The sequence below is a fragment of the Triticum dicoccoides genome, chromosome 5B, assembly GCF_002162155.2.
Source record: "Triticum dicoccoides isolate Atlit2015 ecotype Zavitan chromosome 5B, WEW_v2.0, whole genome shotgun sequence".
NCBI classification, from domain to species: domain Eukaryota; kingdom Viridiplantae; phylum Streptophyta; class Magnoliopsida; order Poales; family Poaceae; genus Triticum; species Triticum dicoccoides.
Genome location: NC_041389.1, coordinates 480,207,963 through 480,218,697, shown reverse-complemented (window position 1 = coordinate 480,218,697; position 10,735 = coordinate 480,207,963). Strand labels below are relative to the sequence as shown.

Genomic DNA, 10,735 nt, shown 5'->3' with positions numbered 1-10,735 from the left:
TCAATGTGTTCTCGATGCCTTGTTGCATTCTTACCGCATCTCGTTTCGGTACCAAGACATTGTTCTTTTTTCACCAAGCACCACGTGACATATCCAGATAATTGATGAGGTTTAGGCCAAGAAGCGAACGTCTCAGGCGCTACGGGCCATTATTTGACCACAATCAAGATCATCTACTTTCATATGGTCTAGATAAGAGGTGGCCACACAACCACAAGTTTCTCATTCAATCATGCTTACACGCCTTCTCTGATCAAGTGTCAGCATGTTGCTAGGCAAGATGGCAACACCACAAACATGTGTACACACAAAAGAAAATCACTAATTGAGCTGAGAATCGAACTAATCGATCAGGTAATTTCATACATTTTCAATCACGTTCAGCGGCAGAAGAGAACTATTACAAAAAAACAAAACGACGATCACAACCGAATCTCCCCTTCCTCTAAATCTTCTTGGCAGCTTTGATGATGATGATGATGATGATGATGATGATGATGATGATGCTTCAGGTCGTGGTCGTCAAGCTTGAGGAAGAGTCCCATCTGTCGCAACAAGTTGTTCGGCCTCGCTGTGTTGTACTGATCAATGCCGAGCGCCTTCACGTCCTCATCTAGGGTGTCCTTCGGCATTGCCCTCCTCTCCGTCTCGAGCAGCTCCTGGCGTGCCTTCTCCCTCGACCGGGACGTCTCCTCCTTTCGCCGCCTTTCCAAAATCTCGTTGGCACGGGCGATCAGGTCGCGTGTTGGAGGCGTAGTGTTCACGGCGCGCTCTGCCGGAGCTGGACTGTCGTCGACGCTCTGGTGAGATGAACCAGAACCCGAACCTCTGCTGCCGCTGATTGTTGCATCTTGGCCAAGATTCTTCACCGGCAAGACGTCGCCGAGCTGCACTGGTGTCGGCCTGACCGGCAAAGGGGAGACGCCGCCGACGATGTCGACGTCTTCGTCTTCATCCCCGGCCATCATCTTTTTGTGTTGATGATGCGTCGACGGATTCGGCTTCTCTCGAAGGAACTTGTCCAGCTGCTTCTGCATCTCCACAAGGGCCGCGTCTTGGACGGCGTGCATCTCGATCTCGATGTAATCGCCGCAGAGGCCGCGGCGGCTGTGCTTCTTCAGCAGCTCCAGGATATGAGCAGGGAGTACATGGGATTCAGATAGCTTGGCTAGCTTGGTGAGGTCCGCGTAGAGTTGGTTCCGCTCCTTGGACGTCATCTTCTTGACGGGAACGGGAGGGGACGCCTTCCTCTTCTTGGCTGGCGGCTCCTCGGCTGGACGGACGCGCACGCGGGGAGCCGACGGGGACGAGGCGGGAAGCACGGTGGCCGCCTCGGCGAGGAGGCGACGGACCGCGACGAGCTCAGTCTGGAACCGCTGGCGAAGGATCTCCAGCGGGCGCTTCCGGACGGACATGATGCTGAAGGGCTCCCGGCGGGCAATCTCCATGGGAACACCGGACGCCGGAAGATGCGAGAGGATGCGGTGGAGGAGAGGAGATGATGGGAAAGAAAGATTGGAGTGCGCCGGAGAAGACTCAGGGCAAGGCCTTTTAACTAACTAGTGAAGCCTGATGGGAATCGAAGCCGTGTTTGCTCGGTGAAAAAATCGAAATGTTTACATTTCGAGTCAGTTTCAGCATCGGATTTGGTTGCGTTGCGTGCATCTCAAGCTTATGGAAATGTCGATTCACCACGGCCATGGCCTTTTCTCCCATTTCCTCTTGCTTCCAAGAGGTCGAACTAGGAAACCACCTCCGCTCCTACACCGTGGTCTCTCTCACTACACCACGGACATCAATAGGAGGCACTTTAAAATGCCTCAAAAGGGGCCATATAATGCCAGCCTAGAGAATAGAAGGCATTTTTAAAATATGTTAGAGATGGTCACGAAGGGAAAGGTCTTTCAAGGCACTCTTTTAGAACGCCTCAAAAGATTAACACAGAGGCATTTTTAAAATGCCAGCAAGCTCCATGTGAGGCATTTTTCAATAATGCCTCAAAAGAAACACAAAGGCATTTTTTAAAATGCCAGCAAGCTCAATGTGAGGCATCTTTAGGAATGCCTCCAAAGACTATTTGTAGCATTTCTTATACTGCCTCTAAAAATTTTGTGTGGCGTAACTCATACTGCCTTCTAAACATTTTTGTGGCATTTCTTAAGATCGCCTTGAAAACCATTTTGTGGCGTCTTTCGACTTGCCACCAAAATGTTTCTGAGGCACATAAGAATGCCAGAAATTTTACACAGGCATATAAGAATATGAATTAAAAACACTCTTACGGCAAGCTCACTAATTTGCAACCACTGTACAAACACATATATACAACAGTAGAACAAGATTGAGAGGCTTGCATGGACTAGAAGTACCATCGTACAAGCGAATAATATAAAGCATTAGAACATCTTCACAAATTCGAAAACGACATCAAAGTATCAATCAACAACACAGGGCCAACAATGTAACACAAGTACACTGCCTACTGTTGTGATAACAATGTAACACAGAGGTACACTGCCTACTGTTGTAAAAACAATGTAAAGAGCGTTCCAGCTTGATGCAATCAATTAGAAGTACAGAAACCAATCAGATGTGTGTCACCTTCAACTTCGACTTTCGGATGGCATCTACAAGAGCAAACACTGTTCTTAGCACTGTAACAGGGTTAAAGAGACAGACATGTAAAATGATGTAAATAATAAAACTTAAACATATTTTTGTTTGCGCCATTAAACTTAATCTATCATTCAAACAGCAACAGCATGCACGAGTAGGTAAAAAAACAGCACTGTAAAATGTAAAATGGGTAAATTATAAAGATCATTAAGGGGTGACAGGTATTGCTTTAAATCTGGACCATTGGTCATTGCCTCCTTGGATTGAATCACTGAATAGATGATCAACTTGGTACTAGCAAAAAAAGGATAAATTGAAACCTATGCCTGTTGTTCCATCTGATCCTACTTGCGCGTGAACCATATGACTAGATTTGTCATTTTGGAGAAGCACCACTGGCCATTAGAATGTCCAGGTTCCACACGACACTAAGACACCGAGCACTATTTTTAAGAACTGAAACATGGAGCCATCAATTCAAGGTGCAACCACTGTACAGACTTTACACATGTACAATACCTACTGTTGTTGAATATTGTACATCAATGAAACATATCTTCACAAATTCAGAAATGACCAAAGCTACTATCACAACTTAAATGAGCATCTTAGATCACAATATTGTACTGTCAAGGATTGCAGAGAAGACGATAGTAGATGAGCTAATTACTAAGTTCAGGTTAGGAAATTATATATCCAAAGAAAATCTTGATGCAAGAGCAACAGGAAAAGGCATTTACAACTCACCTATGACCATCTTTCATGTTTCCCTGCCCGAATTCCTAAGTATGTTGATTCCGGTTGTAGCAGAGATTGCTTGAGTAGCTTTTTTCATTCTTGTTATTTCAGAAACCTTCTTTCTCTTCAGTGTATTACTCACTGCAGCTTCTGAAGTACTGCAACCAGTCTCATGGTTGGTCACCTGAGTTCCAGTAGTTGTTTTGTTGGGATCCACATTCTCGCTATTGTTTTGTTGGTTAGCTAACATCCATGTCTTTCCCTGGAGATTTTTTACCAGCAATGATGACAGAGAGGATAAAGTTTGATTGCTTCATACAAATCCATGGAGGAAGGTTGTAGGGGATCAAGATGATAGGCCATATGCTATATGAGAGATTCATATTTCCAAAAGGGTTGAAACCATCAGCTCCCAATCCAAATCTAACGTTGCAAACTTCTGAACTGAAGTCTTTGTGAATAGCATCAAAGTGTTTCCATGCAGGTGAATCAGCTGGGTGTCGTATCTTGCCGTCCTTTGTGCGGCCTTCGTTGTGCCACCTCATATCTGATGCCGTCTTTGTAGAAGCGAACAACCTTTGGAGTCTCTTCTTTAGCGGGAAATGACGAACCACCTTTTGAGGCACCTTGTGGACACGCCTTCCATCAACTCCAGTATTTACGCTCTTCCATCTACTTGTGCCACACACTGGACATGATATGGCATCAGCATGTTCCTTCCTAAATAGAATGCAATCATTTTTGCATGCATCTATACTATCATAACCAATACCAATGGCTCTCACAAACTTTTTGGCCCCATGAAATTTTTTGGGCAAGGCCTCACCTTCTGGAAGTACCTCCTTAATTAGCGTCAATACCTCATCAAAGCAGACATTGCCCACTCCCCTCATATTCTTGATGTGAAGCAACCTCACCAAAAATTGCAGCTTCGAGAATCTTTTGCAACCTGGGTACAACTCTTGGCGTCCATCATTAACTAATCTATAGTATGCTTCAGCATCATCGTCCAAGTCATCTTCAGACTCTTGCTCCTCTCCTAAAGTACGAGTATCATACATCCCAAATCCTTATAGTAGCATCTCATCCATCTCATCACTATCAGCATATTCTTCAAACTGTGAACTAGGACCTGAAGTTGTTTCGGAGGGCCGCATAGTTTCTCCATGATGAATCCATGTGGTATATCCAGCCATGAATCCATCATAAATCAAATGATCATAGACTTCAAGTTCACCTAACCAACGAGAGTTTACACATATCTTGCAAGGGAAGAGAATCCTATTATTTTTTGTTGACGTACGAAAAGCAAATTTTATGAAGTTGCTAGTTCCTTCAGAATTCTCGGTGGAAGACCTTGCTGCTCACATCCAACTCTTATCCATTCTCAACTGAACAGAACCAAGTTCTACGACATGTTAAAGCAGAGACCACATAAAATTCTATAATAAATATTCTAATGCATCAAAGAGAAATTTCTAAAAGCAATATCAGTTTACTACTAGCAGAATCAAAGGGATGTTCTATATAGAAGACCTCACGTGTAGCAAGAAAACAGATTAACTGAAACCTGATGCAACAAGATTAGAAGTAACACAGTACACTAGATAACATGTAGGGATGTTCTATATAGAAATGCCAAATGCACCTGTATTTTGATTATCAGTGTGTCTATATAGCTTACTCTTTGTGTGCACTTTTCTAACATGAACAGAAGGCCACCATGCACAGAAGGCCACAACAAACAAGCTCCAATTTCAATAGGACAAGTTGCCACACTCCTAGTATAATTACAAAAAGAACATCCAAAACAGTACAAGGTGATCCTAGATGTCATAGCATAATGATTCTTCATCCATAAGTCTAGCACAAACAAAAATTGGAACAAAAATGAACTACAAAAATGAAGAGACATTACCTCGAACACCTTGTGTGCAGCAGGGCGTCGAATCAACAGCAATCAGACATGGCTTGTCTGGGTGGGTTGGGGGTGGGGGGATCAGCGCTGATGCCTTCGTAACCTGGACCACTTGCTCTTCCTCCTCCTCTCCGAGCCTGGATCTCCCCTTCTTCTTCACCGCGCACTACCAATCCCACCCCGAGATTGGGGACGAGAGAGGGAAGGCACGGAGTGGCGATGGCGGTGCAGTTCGTGGCGGCTGCCGAGGCTCCGGCGTGGAGCGCCGGTGGCGAAGACGACCAGGCGCCGGTGGCGAAGACGACGAGGCACCCAGCACAGAGCAGCTACGATGGCCATGGTGTTCCTCTGTTTTTTTTACCTTGGAACTCAGCGTGGGGGTTATTTCATACGTGTACGCTGGCTACGTATACGCTCGGCGGCACTTTTGTAGAATGCCTTGTTTCCCCCTGTTTAGGAGTCATTTTCTAGAATTGCCCTTGAAGGCTGTGAGCTTCCGAGGCACTTTTGAAAAGTGCCTTCAATACCCTGAATCTGAGGCGTTTAGCAAAAACGCTGGCAAAAAAATGCCTCCTAATGACATACGTGTTGTAGTGTCTCTGACGCCTGGTTTTGTTCATGGTTAATTATCTTCAACAGCCTCGGAGTTTAAATCAAATACAGCTGCTTTGGCTTGCACTCCAGTCATTCATTACAATGCTTTCTAAAAGAACTATTCACCACAAGTCATTTTATTTAAATTGAAATCCCTTCTCAGAAATTATTTTTTATTCACGTCGACACAAATTTCAAATTTTATTGTCGGTTGTCCACTTGGAAGCGAATTGAAAACCTCATCAGAAGGGGCTGGGGCATGACAAATAGTTGGGCAGCCCCGCACCATGCTGGGTGTGAGAGGACACTATAGCAGGAGGAGGGTAGGTGTGTGTGCTGTAGCATGTAGCCAGCAGTCAGCAACAAGGGGTACTCGCTTGAAGGGGCTGGTAGGCAAGGGGCATTGCTCCGTTGTCACAATAGACTTCGTGACGCGTCGGGTCCTCACCTCGTTGTTCTTGCACGGGCAGATCCTGAGACAAAGCTCCGAAACCCCACCTCGAGCGCTAAGACTGAACAATGTCTCACCAAGAAAGGAGAAAGGGTGAGGTGAACTCAACAGTGTCACCACCAACACTGGGATGGAGTCGAGCCACGGAGGAGGCTAGATGAGGCCGGTGAGGATGTGCCATTGCATGGAAAGGAGGTGGGGAGGGAGATGACAAAGTTTCGGGGCAGAGAGGATGGGAGATTCCAGACAAATGGCGGCTTTATAGGAAAGAATCCACTTTCCATACCACAATCAGTTGGAAATATTACATGAAACTTGACCTTCTATGCTTAGTCTATGCAAATATACTAACCGATAATTTTTGCACGTTCTACCACCCAAAAAATCTATGCGTGTTAACGCGTTGTTGTTAGGTACTTTGCAAAACACACTCTACAACTTTCACCGACAGTTGGGACCTCGTGCCACCAAATCGGATCTGTGGCACCATCTTGATCGAAACCTTCATTGACTTTGTCTCTATCCACTCCATTCAATCTCACATCCTCATCTGCGACGTGTCGATGCCACTACCAACGGCTTCACCAAATATCTCATGGATACTTCATCGACACCATTTCTGATTGGGTTGACCGTGGTTTCATCAAACAAACAAAAAACACCGCATGTCCATTTAGGCAACTTCTGAAGGAAATATGTCCTAGAGGCAATAATAAAGTTATTATTTATTTCCTCGTATCTTGATAAATGTTTATTATTCATGCTAGAATTGTATTAACCGGAAACATGATACATGTGTGAATACATAGACAAACATAATGTCACTAGTGTGCCTCTACTTGACTAGATCATTAATCAAAGATGGTTATGTTTCCTAACCATAGACATGTGTTGTCATTTGATTAACGGGATCACACCATTACGAGAATGATGTGATTGACTTGACCCATTCCGTTAGCCTAGCACTTGATCGTTTAGTATGTTGCTATTGCTTTCTTCATGACTTATACAAAGTTCCTACAACTATGAGATTATGCAACTCTCGTTTACCGGAGTAACACTTTGTGTGCTACCAAACATCACAACGTAACTGGGTGATTATAAAGGAGCTCTACAGGTGTCTCCAAAGGTACATGTTGAGTTGGTGTATTTCGAGATTAGGTTTTGTCACTCCGATTGTCGGAGAGGTATCGCTGGGCCCTCTCGGTAATGCACATCACTATAAGCCTTGCAAGCAATGTGGCCAATGAGTTGGTTACGGAATGATGCATTACGTAACGAGTGAAGATACTTGCCGGTAACTAGATTGAACTAGGTATTGAGATACCGACGATCGAATCTCGGGCAAGTAACATACTGATGACAAAGGGAACAACGTATGTTGTTATGCGGTTTGACCAATAAAGATCTTCGTAGAATATGTAGGAGCCAATATGAGCATCCAGGTTCCGCCATTGGTTATTGACCAGAAACAGTTCTAGGTCATGTCTACATAGTTCTCGAACCCGTAGGGTCCGCACGCTTAACGTTACGATGACAGTTTTATTATGAGTTTATAAGTTTTGATGTACCGAAGGTTGTTCGGAGTCCCGGCTGTGATCACGGACATGACGAGGAGTCCCGAAATGGTCGAGACATAAAGATTGATATATTGGACGACTATATTCGGACACCGGAAGTGTTCCGGGTGATTTCGGAGAAAACCGGAGTGCCGGAGGGGTTACCGGAACCCCCGGGGAAGTATTGGGCCTTAGTGGGCCTGAGGGGAGAGAGAGGGCAGCAGCCCAGGAGGTGGCACGCCCCCTCCCATGGGGAGTCCGAATTGAACTAGGGGAGGGGGCGCGGCCCCTCTTTCCCTCTCCCTCTCCCTCTCTTTCCTTCCCCCTTCTTCCTTCCTAGTTGGACTAGGAAAGGGGAGTCCTACTCCCACTAGGAGGAGGACTCCCCCCTCCTTGGCGCGCCCCCTAGGGCCGACCGGCCTCCCCCCTTGCTCCTTTATATACGGGGGCAGGGGGGCACCTCTAGACACACAAGTTGATCTTCGTGATCGTTCCTTAGCCGTGTGTGGTGCCCCCCTCCACCATATTCCACCTCGGTCATATCGTAGCGGTGCTTAGGCGAAGCCCTGCATCGGTAGAACATCATCATCGTCACCACGCCATCGTGCTGACGGAACTCATCCCCGACACCCTGCTAGATCGGAGTCCAGGGATCGTCATCGAGCTGAACGTGTGCTGAACTCGGAGGTGTCGTACGTTCGGTACTTGGATCTGTCGGATCATGAAGACATACGACTACATCAACCGCGTTGTCATAACACTTCTGCTTTCGGTCTACGAGGGTACGTGGACAACACTCTCCCTTCTTGTTGCTATGCATCACCATGATCTTGCGTGTGCGTAGGAAATTTTTTAAATTACTACGTTCCCCAACAGTGGTATCAGAGCCAGGTTTTATGCATTGATGTTATATGCACGAGTAGAACACAAGTGAGTTGTGGGCGATACAAGTCATACTGCTTACCAGCATGTCATACTTTGGTTCAGCGGTATTGTTGGACGAAGCGGCCCGGACCGACATTACGCGTACACTTACGCGAGACTGGTTTTACTGTCGTGCTTTGCACACAGGTGACTAGCGGGTGTCTGTTTCTCCAACTTTAGTTGAACCGAGTGTGGCTACGCCCGGTCCTTGCGAAGGTTAAAACAACACTAACTTGACGAACTATCGTTGTGGTTTTGATGCGTTGGTAAGAACGGTTCTTGCTCAGCCCATAGCAGCCACGTAAAATTTACAACAACAAAGTAGAGGACGTCTAACTTGTTTTTGCAGGGTATGTTGTGATGTGATATGGTCAAGACATGATGCTATATTTTATTGTATGAGATGATCATGTTTTGTAACCGAAGTTATCAGCAACTGGCAGGAGCCATATGGTTGTCGCTTTATTGTATGAAATGCAAACGCCCTGTAATTGCTTTACTTTATCACTAAGCGGTAGCGATAGTCATAGAAGCAATAGATGGCGTAACGACAACGATGCTACGATGGAGATCAAGGTGTCGCGCCGGTGACGATGGTGATCACGACGGTGCTTCGGAGATGGAGATCACAAGCACAAGATGATGATGGCCATATCATATCACTTATATTGATTGCATGTGATGTTTATCCTTTATGCATCTTATGTTTCTTTGATTGACGGTAGCATTTTAAGATGATCTCTCACTAAATTATCAAGAAGTATTCTCCCTGAGTATGCACCGTTGCGAAAGTTCTTCGTGCTGAGACACCACGTGATGATCGGGTGTGATAGGCTCTACGTTCAAATACAACGGGTGCAAAATAGTTGCACACGCGGAATACTCAGGTTAAACTTGACGAGCCTAGCATATACTGATATGGCCTCGGAACACGGAGACCGAAAGGTCGAACATGAATCATATTGTAGATATGATCAACATAGTGATGTTCACCATTGAAACTACTCCATCTCATGTGATGATCGGACATGGTTTAGTTGATTTGGATCACATGATCACTTAGATGACTAGAGAGATGTTTGTCTAAGTGGGAGTTCTTAAGTAATATGATTAACTGAACTTAAATTTATCATGAACTTAGTACGTGATAGTATTTTGCTTGTCGGTGTTTGCTGTAGATAGATGGCTCGTGCTGTTGTTCTGTTGAATTTTAATGCGTTCCTTGAGAAAGATAAGTTCAAAGATGATGGTAGCAATTACACGGACTGGGTCTGTAACCTGAGGATTATCCTCATTGCTGCACAGAAGAATTACGTCCTGGAAGCACCGCTGGGTGCCAGGCCTGCTGCAGATGCAACTGACGACGTTAAGAACATCTGGCAGAGCAAAGCTGATGACTACTCGATAGTTCAGTGTGCCATGTTTTACGGCTTAGAACCTGGTCTTCAACGACGTTTTGAACGTCATGGAGCATATGAGATGTTCCAGGAGTTGAAGTTAATATTTCAAGCAAATGCCCGAATTGAGAGATATGAAGTCTCCAATAAGTTCTATAGTTGTAAGATGGAGGAGAATAGTTCTGTCAGTGAACACATACTCAAAATGTCTGGGTATAATAATCACTTGATTCAACTGGGAGTTAATCTTCCTGATGATAGTGTCATTGACAGAATTCTTCAATCACTGCCACCAAGCTACAAGAGCTTCGTGATGAGCTATATTATGCAAGGGATGGACAAGACTATTCCCGAGCTCTTCACAATGCTAAAGGTTGTGGAGGTAGAAATCAAGAAGGAGCATCAAGTGTTGATGGTCAATAAGACCACCAGTTTCAAGAAAAAGGGCAAAGGGAAGAAGAAGGGGAACTTCAAGAAGAACAGCAAACAAGTTGCTGCTCAAGAGAAGAAACCCAAGTCTGGACCTAAGCCTGAGACT

At 45.2% G+C, this 10,735-nt stretch overlaps 1 pseudogene; it reads right to left on the bottom strand.

Annotated features, from left to right (window-relative positions):
• Positions 1-2,343: 2,343 nt before the first annotated feature.
• Positions 2,344-5,297, bottom strand: LOC119305826 (annotated as a pseudogene).
• Positions 5,298-10,735: the final 5,438 nt, after the last annotated feature.